A 17963-nucleotide genomic window follows, 5' to 3' on the forward strand; every position below is an offset into this window, starting at 1 on the left:
AAGCGGTGAAGTCTGAGAAGTAAAAGGCCACATTGCCATTGCCATATGTAACCAGAGAAGTGTTGTGTGCTATATCTGCCGAGCCGGTGGTAGAACTGTGTGACTAGGAAGGGAGAGCTTTGATAGCGAGGGGAAGCGACATCTTGGCACAGAGCCCCTATGGATCTAGTCTGTATTTCACTTGGAAGAGGAAGAGTCGAGGATCCTCACAAATACAGAAGCTCAGCAGATGTTTGCATAACTCCCCACCAGTCTTGAAATTGACATGGTGATGTTTTTTTTTTTTTAACACTTCCCTATGCAAAGTTCCTTCAGTTGCAATATGTCTATATGTTTTCTTGCATAAACTGCCCTTCACAATATTCCAATGGGATTTAAATCTGGGCTTCAGCTAGGGCAAAAAATAACCCTCTATTGCGTTTTTTTTTTTGAGTTATTACTTGGTGGTTTTGCTACTGTGTTCCAAATCACTATGTTGAAGAAATTCATTTTCCTTATAACTTTTAGACAGATGGCCCACATGCCTTTTAAGCACATTTTGATATAAGGCAAAATTCATAGTTGACTCAGTGACTGCAAACTGCCCAAATCATAACATATCCAACATCATGCTTCACAGTTAGTATGGGGTTCTTCTCCTTAAATATTGTCTTTGGTTTTCATCAAATATGTCTACTGTTACTGTGACCAAACAACTTTCAATTTTATTTGTCATTTGTTAGATCACCTTTATCTATAGATACCTGTTCTAATATTTTGAAAAACAATCTGTATCAGATGTACTTAGATTACTGTAGGTTGCAGCACTAATATCTCCCTCATACATCTATCACAACTGACATAAAGCATCCTGCAAAGGTCTTTAAATTCAAGTCCTATAAGAAGCACTATCATTTTCACTGGAGCCCCAATCAATAGATTGTCAGTCGCAGAAGCATGTTGGTGTAAATATGGATTCTTCAAGCAGTTGTGAAGGGTATTTCTATAAAAATAAAGGATATTTCTATTTAAAATAATATACATGGTATACTTATCTGCTATTTGCAATGGTATTGCACAGAGCAGTCTGGAACCTAATCTAATGGGGTCCCCCACTAATACTCTTAGCTCCTCCTCTTCTCTGTGTGTCACCATAGGAAGCTGTTTCCTATGGTGGCACACCTGCAGGCTTGCTCTAAGCCAGGCTGTGTGCTTCCATAGAAACACACAGCACAGCTCAGCCCCACTCCCTCCTCACAGGATTTTGATTGACAGCAGCAGGGACCAATGGCTCTCTCTGAGCCTGTGGGAAGACAGGGTAGTGCTGCTGAAGACAGGCATGGTGCTGAATTGAGATAAGATTCAGATAAGACACATCTCATCGATGCATAGCCCGACCTCAAAATCTGTAACCACACCCACACACGTGACATAATTTCCTGAGCCAGGTGCTCTCCACGTGTCTTATGGTCTCCCAGTGCTCTTCAGGGCTCCCATCAACATCCATGGGCTCCAATGACAGCTGAACCCGGCTCAGCTCTCCCATACCTGGATGATTAATGGACAATCAGACAAACATGAAGCGAAAAACCCACATGTTATAAGGCTCTTAAACTTTAAAGTGGAGTTTCAGCCTAAAAACAAAATTTTTCCATCCGCATGCTCTAAATTACCTGAAAAAGAATAGGATAATTAAAAATTTTTTTTTGATTCACTTACCTCGTTTTTAAAGAAAATATACGTACCTACCTTCCTCTTTCTCCCTCTGCGGACACGGCCGCCGCCGTCACTTCCTGCTTGCATTGACTCCTGGGAGCAGAGTGTCATCGCTCCCAGGAGTCAATGCACCTTCACCGGCCCTGCTCGTCGCTTCCAGGGCAGGCGCGTCATTCCCTGCTAAACAGCTTCTGGGCATGCCCAGAAGCTGTGCAGGGATGATGCGCCTGCACTGGAAGTGATGAGCAGGGCTGGTGCAGGGCATTCTGGGACTCCGACGTCACCAAAGAGGACACCGAAGAGGGCGCTCCGGCTTCAGCTGCCCACGCCTGAGATGGCAACGCTGGACAAGACATTTTCAAGGTAAGTATTTCTTCTAAAAGGTAAGTGAAACCGGGGACAGTTCAGAGGCTATTGTTGCTGAAATGCACTAGCCCTTATTGTCCCGGGAGTATTTTTATCGAAAAAAAATTTTTTCAGGCTGGAACTTTGCTTTAACTTCTGTGAGTTGCTATACACAGTTTGTTTTTCATTCACCTATTGCTATACTTAGTCTGCTGCCCCTGGAGGTGTCTCCTTTGCATAACACCCGCAGGTGCTGCAATCCCTCCCAAGGGAGCGCATCCTGTTCTGCAAAGGTCCATCCTAGGAAGCTGACCCTAAATGTTTCTAAACTGTTTCTAAACTACCTAGGTTGCCAAGTTCGCACTTGCGACTGGGCCCTGGAGTTCTACCACTGTTGGGGGGCCCATCCGTTCTGCCACTGTGGGGGGCTGTCCCTTCCACCACTGTGGGGTGAGGGGGCCAGGCTGCCACCTGTTCACTGCTTATTCTAGTAAGGCAAGAGATACACTCACTGTAGACTGCCTGCCTATCCTCTCCGCCCATAGTGGCAGACAGAAGCTATGTTGGGAGGCAGAAACTGAAAGAGAAAGTCAGCTGACCAGCTGACAGCCAGTAGAGTGAAAGGGGAAGAGCTCTCTGCTCTGCGAGGAGACCCCATGTCAGCCAAGGCATCCACAGAGGCACGTGAAGGGAGCCAGCCAGACGTAGAGATATACTGAGCAAGAGGGGGGATTGGCTGACACTGAGAGCAAGTGAGTGCCAGTGTCACTGATCCCGTCCCTTCCTGCCGTTGCCTTTTACTGATTCTATCCCCCCCACCATCACTACTGATGTCATCCCTATCCCCCCACCCCATCACCTGTGCCACTCATCCCATCTCCCCACCACCACCGCCACATCCCATCCGCCCACCACCACCAATACTGCTGCCACTGATACCGTCCCCCAACCACTGCTGCCAACACCACCACCGCTGTCACTCATCCCATCTTACCACCACCGCTGCCACTTATCCCATTTTATCTCACCACCATTACCACTGATCCCATCCCATCCCCCAGCACCACCACTGCCACTTATCCCACCCCATCACTACCACTTATCCTACTCCCCCTCCCTCCTCCACCACTGCCACTCATCCCATCCCCCAGCACCACCGCTGCCCCACATCCCATCACCACCACTGATCCCATTCCCCCCCCCACCACTGCCACTCATCCCATCACCACAGATCCCATCCCATCCAACCACCACCACCGCTGCCACTGATTCCCTCCTACCACTACCACTGATCCCCTCCTTCCATTACCACCGCTGCCACTGATCCCCTCCTCCCACTACCACCGCTGCCACTGATCCCATCCTCCCACTACCACCGCTGCCACTGATCCCCTCCTCCCACTACCACCGCTGCCACTGATCCCCCTCCTCCCACTACCACCGCTGCCACTGATCCCATCCTCCCAATACATTACCCCCACCACTACCACCATCGCTGCCACTGATCCCATCCCCCTACCACTACCACCACTGCTGCCACTCATCCAAGTCAAAGATCACCAGGCACAGTGTCGACCAGTGTCACTTCCTCACACAGACTCACGCGGATGGCTTTTAAGAGGAGCTTTTTCAGAGGAGCAGCAGTGCCTACTGCACTTATGAATGAGCCCCCAGTTGCTTTCAGCAGTGGCACCCTTAAGGCTTGTTCACATGCAAAGTTGTGTGTGTGTGGGGGGTGTAAAACCCTGTGGTTGAGTCGCAGGCTTTACCGCCCCCCAATCCCTACCCTCTTTAGCTGCTAAGGGCAGCAGCCAAAGGCGTACACATGTGGCAGCAGGAACTAAGCCCCCTGTTGCGTTTGGCTTTTGCCTGACAATAACGACCCATTTGAAAAAAAGGGCCATAATGCAAGTGCCCGCAACTGCATGCCTCTGCCGAGTCCAAGGGGTTAAAGCAGGCGGTGAGAAAACAACACAATGCTGCCTGCTTTAACACCTTGTTTTCTGTACTGCACAATGTTGCAGGGCACTTGCAGAGTGGCCTCATTCACTTAAATGCAGCTGCAACTGAAGCTAAAGGGGGTGCGGTTGAGGCAGGGGTGATAAAAAACACAACTATGGGGTTTTACCATCCCCCAAACTGCAAATGTAAATGAACCCTTACTGTGACGAGCCCCCTATAAGGCTGCTTTCAGACTGATGTACTGCAGTTTATCTGCACTTTTCCGTAGACTTTTATTATATCCTGCATTCAGGAAATTTAGTGCGCTTTCAGAAAGTGCACCAAACCTGCATATACTGTATAATAGAGGTCTATTGGTAAGTGCAGCAAACCCGCAGGAAAGCTGCATTGCACCTGCAGTGTGGGTAAACCATAGCACATCAGTGTGAAAGCAGCCCTATACTATTAAGCCAAGTGTATTGCTTCACACTGACCTGAAGATCTCTTCTTTCCCCCTGGTGGCACCACTCTGTAGACAGCTAGCTGGGATAAGAGGTGGAGTGCAGATGGTATCACTCCGCATGGGACAGGAGCCGGCACTACAGAGGGGGCATCAGCTTATCCGGCTCTTGCTCCTTACTACAGCTCCAACTTTAAAACTAGTCTCTCTGCATTGCACTCTGATGCTCTGGAATAGCGGGTCAGCAAGCCCAGACCGCGATCTACCAGTCACCTGTCCGCAATCTACAGGTTGCTGACCTCCACTCTAGGCCATCTCCCCCCAGTGTGTTGGTCACATACACTTCTCCACCATATCTCTCCACAAGTATGAATAATAAATGTTCAGCTTTATAATAAGCATGTTGTAGTGTAGTACATGTGCCGATCCTCAACAGGATTCGGCAGAATAAGATCATATAAACAGCAGGTGAAAGAGCAATGATGATGTACAAAGAGCCATAACCCATAAAAAGTCACCAGAATTCAGTTTATTGCAGCCTTTTCACCCAGGGTGCCCAGGCACCCTGGGTGCCTTGAGGTTTTCTCAGGGGTGCCTTAAAGTTTTCTCAGGGGTGCCTTGGCAAAATGCCTAAAAATTGCCCCACAATTGTATATAAGCTAGTGTGTGAATAAAGCAGCCTTTTAGTTACACAAATCCACAGGGTTTCATTTTGCATCATTACAACCTTCTTGAGGGCACCTTAGCTAAGTGATGGAGAATAATTGAGGGGGGGGGTCAGAGAAACATAGGATTACTAGTCAGTACCAGCTTGCAAAAGTGTATTTGCCTTGGAAGAACAAATCACCTCTAACGTTGGGTGTCCTACGTGTATAATACTGCTTTTTTGTGCAAAACGATTAGCAGGGCTGGCCCAAGACATTGTTCTGCCTGGGTCCAAGAATAAAATGCTGACCCCCCCCCCCCCCACAAAAAAAAAAATCACGCCCAACAAAAGGCCCCCACATCCATTATGTTGTTTAAATATAACCTTTAGAAAATACTATATATACTGTTATCTTATATAACTCACCACCATATCGGTCCACCAAACACCCACTGCCTGTCCTCAGTCCTCCTGTTACTCCTGTGTCTGCCGTGCCCACCACCCTAGAAGATCCAGCCTGCCCTGCGTGAGATGGAGTGCGCTGATGTCTTAGGTCATTGCACACACCACAAACACGTGAGGGACGTTCCCTGGAAGAGACGCTCCGCCTCCTCATACTCATCAGTTTGCACTACGGGCAGCAGTATAAGATGGGCAAATGCCACCCATAACACACCGCAAACTGATGACACACAATACTGCTCTAAAAAAAATCTTGGGAGTCAATTTGCTGCCCCTCTCCAAGTTCTGCCTGGGTCCAATGGACCCAGCAGGACCCATGGTAGGGCCGGCCCTGACTATTAGAATCGTTTTTATATTTTAGACTGGGGTGCCTCAAGACTGTCTATAATATTTAACCACTTCAGGCCCGGAAGGTTTTACCCCCTTAATGACCAGGCCATTTTTTGCGATTCGGCACTGCATTATTTAATGGAAAATTGCGCGGTCGTGTGACACTGTACCCAAATACAGTTGATGTCCTTTTTTCCCCCACAAATAGAGCTTTCTTTTGGTGGTATTTGATCACCTCTGCGGTTTTTAGATTTTGCGCTATAAACAAAAAAAAGAGCAGCAGTTTTGAAAAAAAAAAAAAACGCTATATTTTTTACTTACTGCTATAAAACATTCCCAATAAAAAAAATTAAAAAATTACATTTTTTTATCAGTTTAGGCCAATTTGTATTCTTTTTTTTCAAATATCAACTTTTTATTCAGGAATTTTAAAAAGTACAAACAGGCAAATACACTAAACTTTTTCAATGTCACATATTTTCCATCTTAACATGCACTATAACTTCTGCTTTTACTATAACTTCAAATTCCCTTCTTTTTCCTTTAACCTTCCCACTTTCCCCTCCCTCCCTCCCTCCCACTCGAAATAAACAAAAAAAAAAAAAAAGAAAAATAGATTATTATAATCCTGTGAACAGAGATGGAGTTGTTCCTTTTTATTCTCTCCTTTTCTTTTCTACCTTTATTTATTTTACATATATTGTTTCCCTTCTTCAGAGCTTAGGAAGTCATTCCATGCTTTCCAAAGTTTCTCATATTTTCCCTGTCTATTTTGTGTTGTGGCTATCAGTTCTTCTAATCTCCTATTATCTTCTATCCTGTTTATCCATTCTTTTATCAATGGAGGTTGTGTTTTTTTCCAGTGACCCGAAATACCTGCCTTGGCCGCATTTACTAGACGTGGGATTAACGATCTCTCATATTTAGTTGCTGATATATCCGAGATATTCAACAAGAAAAAGGATGGGCTCTCTTCTATTTCATATTCTACTACTTTCTGCACTATAGATCTCACTTCTGCCCAGTACGTTTTTATCTTAGAACAGGACCAGAAGATATGATATAATGTGCCCACTTCTTTTTCGCATCTCCAGCATAAGTTAGATTGGTTTGGGTACCATTTTTGTAATTTCTTGGGCGTGGTGTACCATCTTGTTATAAGTTTATAGTTCATCTCTTGCATTTTGGTGCATTTAACTGGGCCAAAGACGAATCTCAATATCCTCTGGATCTGTTCTTTTGTCAGATTACAATTCAAATCTCCCTCCCACTTTCTCACCCAGGGTAGTTCCGGTTGTTCCTCCGGGTTTGTCAATAATCCGTATGCAATCGACAAAGTGCGTGTTAAATTCCCTGGTTTTACGCATGCCTGCTCAAATTTAGTTAGTATCCTATCGTACTCCTCTGGATTCGGTATGGATACTAGGTAATGATGTAATTGAATAGCCTGCCAAAATGGTAAGTTATATGGGCCTTCCTCCTCCATCAATTTAGTCACAGAGGGCCATTTTTTTTGTATTAAAAAAGATGACGCCTGTATCTGTCCTTTTTCCCTTAATGTTATGAACCGTTTACTGTCTAATCCCGGGGGGAACAGAGGGTTACCTAATATTGGATATAAAGGAGATCTATTTGTTGTTAATTTAGCATATATGTTTGGTCTTGTACAAATACGTAGCGTGTTTCCTATTATTAGATGGTGTAGATGGTGTTTTAAGTTTTTGGGTAGGTCCTGGTAGCACCACATAGCTCTTTTCAAATTTACCTCTGTTTGTGCTTGTTCCAATTCCACCCATAATTTAGACTCTGAAGTATGCCACCAATCCAATATCCTGCTTACATGTGTGGCCTGATAATAGGCTCTTATATCTGGAAATGCTAAGCCCCCCTTTATTTTTGGCAGAGACAAGATTCTCTGTGCTATGCGTGCTTTTTTATGAGCCCAAATATACCTTAGAAATAATGAGTTTATTGCCATAAAAAAATTATTTGGTATCTTAACTGGCAATGCTCGAAAAAGATATAAAAATTTTGGAAGTACAATCATCTTCAGCATGTTGCACTTGCCGAACCATGACTGCATCCCCCCATGCCATTGTTCTAGAAGTTTCTTAGTCATCGCTATCATCGGCAGAAAGTTGAGATCATATACTCGTGTTAATTTTGTTGGTATAAATGTCCCCAGATATCTCACTGCTGTTTCATTCCACTTGAAGTCAAAATTATTTTTCAGTGTTTGTATTTGGGTCGATGGTATCCCAACTCCCATTGCTTCTGACTTCCCAAAATTGATTTTCAAATTCGAAACTGCTCCATATCTTTTAAATTCTTGTATCAAATTCGGTAGCGAGATATTTGGGTTAGTCAGCGAAAATAACATGTCATCCGCATAAGCGGCTATTTTAAATTTTTTTTTTCCTTTACTCTCACTCCTTCGATGTCTGGGTTCAAACGGACTTTACAAAGGAAGGGTTCCAGTGTCAAGGCAAAAAGGAGGGGTGACAATGGGCACCCCTGCCTAGTGCCATTCTTTACTGGGAACGCATTTGATATTGACCCATTGGCTTTTACCCTAGCTACTGGGTTTGTGTAGACTCTAGTTATCTTATCTAGCATCGAGTTTCCCATCCCAATGTATTTGAGTACTGAGAATAAAAAAGTCCACCCGACCCGATCAAATGCCTTTTCAGCATCTGCACTCAACACTACACATGGGGTCTTTTTCTCGTTTACTATTTGTATCAAGTTGAGTATTCTTGTGGTGTTGTCTTTTGCTTCTCTTGATGTCATAAAGCCTACCTGGTCTGGGTGAATCAATTTTGGCAATATTCTTGCCAATCTATCTGCTAGTACTTTGGTGAATATCTTCAAATCTACGTTCAGCAAAGATATTGGCCTATAACTACTACATGCAGCTGGGTCCTTGCCTTCTTTTAGTATTAGTGAGATATGTGCTGTGAGTGTGTCCTTACCCAGTGTCCCAACCAACCCTGTTGCATTATACAATCTTACCAGATAGGGGCCTAGGATATGAGATAATAGCTGGTAATATTGTGCTGTCAGACCGTCTGGTCCTGGCGCTTTCCCTGGTTTCATTGATCTTATTGCTTGCTGTACTTCCTCTATAGTAATTTCATCTTCTAGGGATTCTCTATCCTCCTCTGACATCTTAGGTAAATGTGACTGATTTAAGTATCTTTCTATTTGCTTTTGTGACGGTATCTCCGCTTTTAGATTATATAGTGAGGCATAGTATTTTTCAAATGTTTCTGTTATTTGTGTTGGTAAAGTTTTTTTAGTCCCGTCTGTTGTTATAATATGGGGTATATATGATCTCAACTTCTGTCCCTGGATCGTCTTAGCAAGTAGTTTCCCGCACTTATTTCCTGCTTCATAATTTAATTTGCGACACTTTTGTATGTCTGCCTTAGCCTTATACAGGCATACCCCACTTTTAAGTACGCAATGGGACCGGAGCATGTATGTAAAACGAAAATGTACTTAAAGTGAAGCAATACCTTTTTTCACTTGTCAATGCATGTACTACATTCCAATAGTCATTTAGAGGCATAACTGATATAAATAATGCATTGATAACTAAAATAAACATAATACAGAACAGTATTAAAAAAAAAAATTGTAAGCTTGCCTTGCCCTTGCTTGTGACAGGGACCCACAGTGCACACCTTGGCCTGCACTCCCATCCCAGAGCAAAGTAGGCTTAGGTGTTATCAAACTATACCTATTTAAGCCCCTTCCAGTTTGGCCACACCCAACTGTTGGCGTGGTGCACTTCACATGCTGCCATTAAAGAAGCCCCTCTGCTCAAACCTACCCCACCCCCCCCCAAAAAAAAAACTGGGTGCAGTCAGTAGGGTCTCCCTGAATTTGATTTTCAAAAAGTGGTCACCTTATCATAGCACAGCCTAGAACATAGAGCCACAAATACACACAGCTGTTTCCAACTTCTTAACATTGGCACAAGTAATGGAGGTAAAGGCTTCTATGGGCTCGGCTTATGTAACCTGGCAGGCAACTCACGGATGGCTGGTGGTCAACTCCAAGCTGTCTGTGGGCATATCTCGCAACACCAGGGTATACTGCGGCTGCGCGGCGAGCTGTCTGTGGGCGTATTCTGGGCAGGAACCTGGCCTCTCGCACCTCCAGGGTATACTGCGGCTGCGCGGCGAGCTGTCTGTGGGCGTATTCTGGGCAGGAACCTGGCCTCTCGCACCTCCAGGGTATACTGCGGCTGCGCGGCGCGGGAATGTCGGAACGTCCGTACTTGCGAGGCACTTTACGTACACTCTCGGGGCATGTCCGTACTCGCGAGTGTACGTAAAGTGAGTGTACGTAAAACAGGGTATGCCTGTATTGTAGCAAGTCCGTAATTTGCTTTCTGGTCATTGTCAAGTCTGTGCATATACTTCCCGGTGGGAGTCGTTTATGTTTTATTTCCAACGCTCTAAGTCTATCTAACAACTGAACCATTTGTTTATTTCTTTCCCTCTTTATACGTGCCCCATGCTTAATCAGTGGTACATTAAAGTCCCCTCCTACGATCAACTGTCCTTCGGAGAAGCTCGTTAAGTTAGTCAGGGTCCTCGATATAAACACGTCTTGTCGTTTATTAGGCGCGTACACTGTTGCCAATGTTACTTGTATTTTGCCTATCTGTCCTTTTACAAAAAGGAATCTTCCCTCTGGGTCTTGTCTGCTATCCTGGAGGGTCCACGGGACATCTTTTTCTATCAATATCGATACTCCTCGTGATTTTGCTTGCATGTTCGCGGAGTGATATGTATATGGAAAAAATCTATTTTTAAGGTAGGGAATTTTATCTGTCCTAAAGTGCGTCTCCTGTATTAATGCTATACTGGCTTTCTGTTGTCTTAATTCCTTTAGTAGTATGTGTCTTTTTTCTGGTACATTTAACCCCTTGACGACATAATTTTTACATCCTCCATCTCTGCTTACACAAGAAAGTAACAAGAAAAAAAAAAAAAAAAAAAAGAAACCCCCTAACTAATTGACAGCCGAGAGGTTTCGGTCCCTAACAGGTTCCGTTTCCCCTCTCTGTCAGTCTGGATAGTTATTCTATCCTTATCTCACACGCGCTGCTTTAAGCAATTTGTGTGGATTTTCTAACCAGGGGTTTACCCCGGTGTGGTTCTCCACCTCCCCTTCCCACCCCCGACCCTTTCTATTCCACTATTAAGGGAGGACTGGATGGGGGGGAGGCGGGGGAGAGACAAGAGGAAAAAAAAAAAAAAAAAAAAGGAGCCCCCCTTATTTCCACTGTCTCTCCCCCCCCCCCAGCCCCCACTCCATCCCTCCCTCAATTTCACAAATATACATCTAGTAGGACCGATGCTAGATACATATCACCTTTTCCCTGTCTTAGGCTACCTTTATATATTACTTGTTGTATGCATATTATATTCTTATCCCCACCTTTACTTAAATAAAAAAAAAAAAGAAACCCCCCATTCGTGTAAATTTATAAGCATAAGGGAGAGAGTATCCTCTCCCTCAGTTAACTCCATATAACATAATCACTTAGTGATAACACAATACTCCAATGTATGCAACAAAAAAAAAAAGGCAAGAGAATTGAATTTACGGTACGTTAACAATTAGAAGAGTCCCCTTCCTATCATGTTCCTTCTATAGTTGTTATTCCTCTCTCTCTTAATACTTCTTCCTCCACGACCTCTGTCCCTTTCTTTTGTCTCTTTGGGTGTTCAAAGGCGTCTTCCCTAGGTATATGGCTCAGCCAGTTGATGACCTGTATGGGCTCTGTCTCTATAAACCGAAAAAATGCGGCACTGTCCTGATGTGTTCTAAGATTGAAAGATCTGCCATTTCTGTGGAACACTACATAGAAGGGGAATCCCCATCTGTACGTACATCCTGCCTTCCTGGCCAGTTCCAATAATGGTCTAAGGATCGCTCTTCTCCGCAGTGTTCCTCTGGATATGTCTGAATATATCTTTACTGGTATTCCTTCTATTATTATATCCTTGATTTCCCAGGCTTGTCTCAGGATCATTTCTTTATGTGTGTAGTGGTGTATTTTGCAAATCACATCTCTAGGCCTTTTTTCTTCTCTGCTTCTAGGGCCGCTGGTTCTATGGATCCTCTCAATTTCTAAGTTTTCTGGTAATTTATCTTTTAGGATTAGTTTAAAGATATCCTTCGCCGTCTCAGCTAGTTTTTCAGGGCCAATGGTTTCAGCTATACCCCGTGGTCTCAGATTACTACGGCGACTTCTATTTTCAATATCCTCCAGCTGTAATTGCATTGCGTCCTCGGTTTCTTTTTGACTGTCGCGTTTTAACTCTAGGGCTAGCAGTCTTTCTTTTATTGAATTAATAGATGTCTCCTCTTCTACTAGACGGGCTGTGATATCCTGTATATCTTTTTTTACTTCCTGTATTTCTTGCTGGTGTTTTTCCTCTATTCTGCTAATCATTTGCTCTATATCCGCTTTTGTCGGTAACGCTTGTAACATAGCTTTGAGCTCAGAATTCTGTGTGGCGGTTTGTGTGAGTATACAAGATATCGGGGTCTCTCTTTGACTACTCATTGCGCTGTTAACCTCCTCTTCTACAGAGGGGGTGGTTTCTAGTGAATTTGGTATATCGCTGGTTTCTGGGCTTGTGAAGGTCAGTTTCACTCCTTTAGAGGGTTTCTTGCTATTAAAAAAACGGTCGATTTCCCCTTCAGTTTTACTTATCTGAGCTTTTCCTACTTTTCCTGTATTTTTTCTTCCGCTTTTTAGTCAGTGTCATCCTCCTCTTTTATCCTCTAGGGGGCTACAGCCTTTGCTCTCTAGCTATATTTCCTTTCCTCCCTTTTCCTCCTTTTTTAATTAGCCCGATAAGTCACTTTTATGGGTTATTAAAGTATAAGACCCTCTCTCAGGTTTCTAGTGATTCGCACGGTTTCTTAGTAGCTTAATCTCCTTCACAACGCTACAATTTTCAACAGTCTCTCCTTATTCCTTGTATTTAGCGTCTATGTACCAAATGAAACACTTTATGTTTATCACGGCTTTCACGTAGTCTATAGTACTCACAGTTTTTGTTGCGGTTCTTACCACCCCTCTTTTTTTTCCTCCACACTATGTTGAATTCTGGTTATTTCCAGCTTTCCTTGTTGTTTAGAGGTGCTGGATAGGAAACAGGCTATTTGTTTGTAGGTTTTCTCCTCTCTGTGATATAACAGGTTATTACTTTCAGGTCTCCAGTGTCTAATCCTAATTGGCTGGTCACAATCCCGGTCCTGTATCGATAATGTGGGTACTTAGCTCCCCAGATGATGCACTCCCTCATCTGCAGCCTTCCCCTACATTACTCGGCTCCCTGGCGTCTCCACGTGTTACCTGTAATGGTATGGTGGCGTTCTGGCGGTGTAGCTGGCGATGGAATTGCCTTCCTCCTTCTCACACTCCTTGGATATAACCGCTCGGCTGGTATATAATTGTATCGGCTCCGTCCCCACTCTTGCCTTCCGCTCCCAATATGGGGTCTCAGTGCTTACGGCGGCTCACTCCTCCGCCCGTGGGATCTTCTGCCCGTGATGCCGGGACTCGGTGCCAACGGCGGCTCACTCCTCCGCCCGTGGCTTCTTTTGCTCCAAATGTAGGGATATGGTTTCTGCGGCGGTTCACTCCTCCGCCCGCGGGTTCCTCTGTGCGGTAGCCGGCTCCTGTGTATCTCTCATCGGCGTCCTCTGTGCTTCCAGCGCCGGAGGTGTAGTCGGCGTCGAGGAGAATCACCAAGCGCGCCTCACATGACGGCTTCCGGGCACGCCCCCCCAGAAAAGGCCAATTTGTATTCTGCTACATATTTTTGGTAGAAAAAAAATCCCAAAAAGCATATTTGAATTGGTTTGCGCGAAAGTTATAGCGTTTACAAATTACGGGATAGATTTTTGGACTTTTTATTTATTTTTTTATTAGTAATGGCGGCGATCTGCGATTTTTAGCGGGACTGCGACATTGCGGCGGACAGATCGGACCCATAACTGACATTTTTTACACTTTTTTGGGGACCAGTGACACTAATGCAGTAATCAGTGCTAAATAATATGCACTGTTACTGTATAAATGACAGGGAAGGTTTATTAATACTGGGGGTGATCAAAGGGGTTAAATGTATGCCTAATATGCTCACCCCGGGGCGGGGGGGGGGGTTCTGTGACAGGCACAGAGAGATCACAGTTTCAGCTTAGCTGAAACTTCTGATCTTTCCCTGCCTGTCTGACAGAAGATCTGCCTGCTTTGTTTACATAAGCAGGCGGGTCTTCTCTCGTTTTCTCGGACAATCGCGGGAGGGCAGGGGCAATCGGCGCCGCGTCTCCAGCGGCGTGTGCTGCCGAAACCACATGCACTCCAGTCACGTAGTACTACGTGACTGGACACAGCCGAGCCACCCCGCCGCAGTAATTACGGCGGGTGGTCGGCAAGTTGTTAAAGGGTGCCTCGAGTTTGTTCATAATTTTTGAAAGGGTGCCTTGCCTGAAAAAAGGTTGAGAAACCCAAGTTTATTTAAACCCAGTAAAAAATGAATTGTAATTGGGGGCTGCTCTGATTTGCAGATTATGATTTGTCCTTGGGGTCCAACTGCTACCTGTACTATATTATCGTCTTACTTTCTCAGCCTCTGCTTCATAAAGTTAAGGAACCTGTGTAAAGTTAGGAGGGAGGATTTGCACAGTAAGACCAAACCCACACAGTATATTTGAACAGCTTAGAATGCTATAAAAATAGTTAAGGAGCGGCAATTTGCTTTTGCACCACAGTGAAGATTAATTCCTTTTAGTGTCGGAGATATTTTGTGATTAACATGTTGCTAATCAAAAAATGGTTATTAATCTTTTCCTTTGCTAGACATAAATTCCCACATGTTTAACATGTATATAAAGCCTAACAATAAACGTATCCTTTGCTCCCTTTGGTCTATTAAATATACCATTAAAAGAGTTTCACTAGTGTGCAAAAAAACCTGCTGAACCTGTCAGAAATCTTGTCAGCCGATAATTTTCTGTGCTCTCCGCCTTTTCTGACCGTTATCAGTTAGCAATGTTCCCAGCTACCTCTAAACTAAAGAACACCTCCTCCCTATGTTGTGGAGATAAGAGGAGGGGGAGGTGTTGTGTAGTCCTAACATGCTTCCTGTCCTCCTGGGGTGACAACTCGGCACCTCTATAGATTAAGATGACCAGATTTTTAAAATGAAATCCGGGGACATTTTTTTTTTCTTGGTTAATGGCACAGGACTGCTTAATACACAGAGCACTGGGCACAGGACTACGTAATACACAGAGCACTGGGCACAGGACTGCATAATACACAGAGCACTGGGCACAGGACTAGATAATACACAGAGCACTAGGTACGGGACTGTATATTACACAGAGCGCTGGGTACGGGACTATATAACACAAAGAGCGCTGGGCACAGGACTACATAATACACAGAGCACTGGGCACAGGACTGCATAATACACAGAGCACAGGACTGCATATTACACAGAGCACTGGGCACGGGACTGCATAACACACAGAGCGCTGGGCACAGAACTGCATAATACACAGAGCGCTGGGCACAGGACTGCATAACACACAGAGCACTGGGCACGGGACTGCATAACACACAGAGCACTGGGCACAGGACTGCATAATACACAGGGCGGTGAGTACAGGACTGCATAATACACAGAGCGCTGGGCACAGGACTGCATAATACACAGAGCACTGGGCACAGGACTGCATAATACACAGAGCGCTGGGCACAGGACTTCATAATACACAGAGCGCTGGGCACAGGACTACAAACATAACACACGGAGCGCTGAGTACAGGACTGCATAATACACAGGGCGGTGGGTACAGGACTACATAACACACAGAGCACTGGGCACAGGACTTCATAATACACAGAGCACTGAGCACAGGACTGCATAATACACAGGGCGGTGGGTACAGTAACAGGACTACATAACACACAGAGCGCTGGGCACAGGACTGCATAATACACAGAGCGCTGAGTACAGGACTACATAATACACAGGGCGGTGGGTAAAGGACTGCTTAATACACAGAGCATTGGGTACAGGACTGCATAATGCACAGAGCGCTGGGTACAGTACTGCATAATACACAGAGCGCTGAGTACAGGACTGCATAATACACAGCGCAGTGGGTACAGGACTGCATAATACACAGAGCTTTGGGTACAGGACTGCATAATACACAGAGCATTGGGTACAGGACTGCATAATACACAGAGCGCTGGGTACAGGACTACATAATACACAGAGCGCTGGGCACAGAACTGCATAATACACAGAGTGCTGGGCACAGGACTGCATAATACACAGATCACTGGGTACAGGACTGCATAATACACAGAGCGCTGGGCACAGGACTACATAGTATACAGAGACATCGGTATTCGAGCCACCAGGCTGTTTCTCAGCCAACATGGGGTGCCCTGTCTACGTTTTTCTGGCCCTGAATCCGGGGACAAAACCGGGGACAGACTTGGTCCGGGGCTCATCTTGGGGACTGTCCCTGGAAACTGGGGACATCTGGTCACCCTAATATAGATGCACTACATAAAAGCATTGCCACCCTAGGAAGGAAGTGAGTTACTGGCAGGATCACCCAGGAAAAAAAGAAAAGCATAAAAAGGAGACTTGGGCTTCATGTACACTGATCTACATTTACCATGGCAAACGCAGAATCGTGGCAAAAATGTGCCATGTACAGTGATAAACAAAATATTTTAACCACTTCACCCCTGCCGTATAGTAAAATGACGGTGGGGGGGATGTGCTCTCGTTCTGGGACATCATATGACGGCGCCCCAGGACCGCCGCTCTTGTGCACCCACAGGGGCATGCAGGGTGGTAATCGTAGCTGCGCCATGTTCCTAGGACACGGCGCGACCCCGATCTTGGTAAAGAGCTAATGATGTGGCTCTTCACCCATGGGATCAGCTGTCCAATAACAACTGGTCACATCTAAACAAGGAAGTGCCATTTTTCGGCTCTCCTCGGCTCACACTGACAGAGCAGCATCTCCTCACAGGGAAGACTGTACAGGTAATGAGGGCACAGATCATCAGTGCCCTGATTACAGTACAGCCCCAGCAGTGCCCATCAGTGACACCAATCAGTGCCCATCAGTGATGCCAGTCAGTACCACCTATCAGTGCAGCATATCAGTGCCTCTTCATCAGTGCCACTTTATCAGTGCTCTTCAGCATCCCTTTATCAGTGCAGGCTATTAGTGCCCATCAGTGCCGCCTCATCAGCGCACATCAGTGAAGGAGAAAAATTACTTATTTACAAAATTTACTGGCAAACTAAGAAAAACCTTTTTTTTTGTCAAAATTTTCGGTCTTTTTTCGTTTTTTCTGCAAAGAATAAAAAACCCAGCAGTGATTAAATACCACCAAAAGAAATATCTATTTGTGTGAAAAAAAAAATTATAAAAATGTAATTTGGGTACAGTGTTGCATGACCGCACAATGGTCATTTAAAGTGTGACAGTGCTGAAAGCTGAAAAGTGGCCTGGGCAGGAAAGGGGTAAAAGTGGCCAGTAGGCAAGTGGTTAAATGAAAAAAGAATTATAAAATTAAGTTACTGTAATTTGGCACCATTCCACGGGCAGACGCAGTTTTAAAGCATGACATGTATGCTATTTACTCAGCACAACGTCATCTTTTATATTTTACTGAAAGAGGTTGTAAACCTCAAATAAAAAAAAATAAAAAAATCCCCTGTAAGACAAAGGCATAATGAGCTAGTGTGCATCGCATACTAGCTCATTATGAACAAAGCCCCCCGCAGTGCTGCCCGCTCAGCAGGGACACGGCCGACATGTTTGGCTGTCCTTATTCCTGGTTTGCGTCCTCTGGCCATCTGATTGGCCAGAGGCACGATGACATCACTCCCACCGTTCACAGCACAGGACTCTAAAGGAACGGCACAGGTGGCCATTCCTTCAGAGCGCATGACGTCATCGGCTACACTAAAAGTAAATATCTCCTAAACCGTGCAAGTTTAGGAG

This window comes from Pelophylax lessonae (assembly GCF_965119305.1).
Source record: "Pelophylax lessonae genome assembly, chromosome: 10".
NCBI classification, from domain to species: Eukaryota; Metazoa; Chordata; class Amphibia; order Anura; family Ranidae; genus Pelophylax; species Pelophylax lessonae.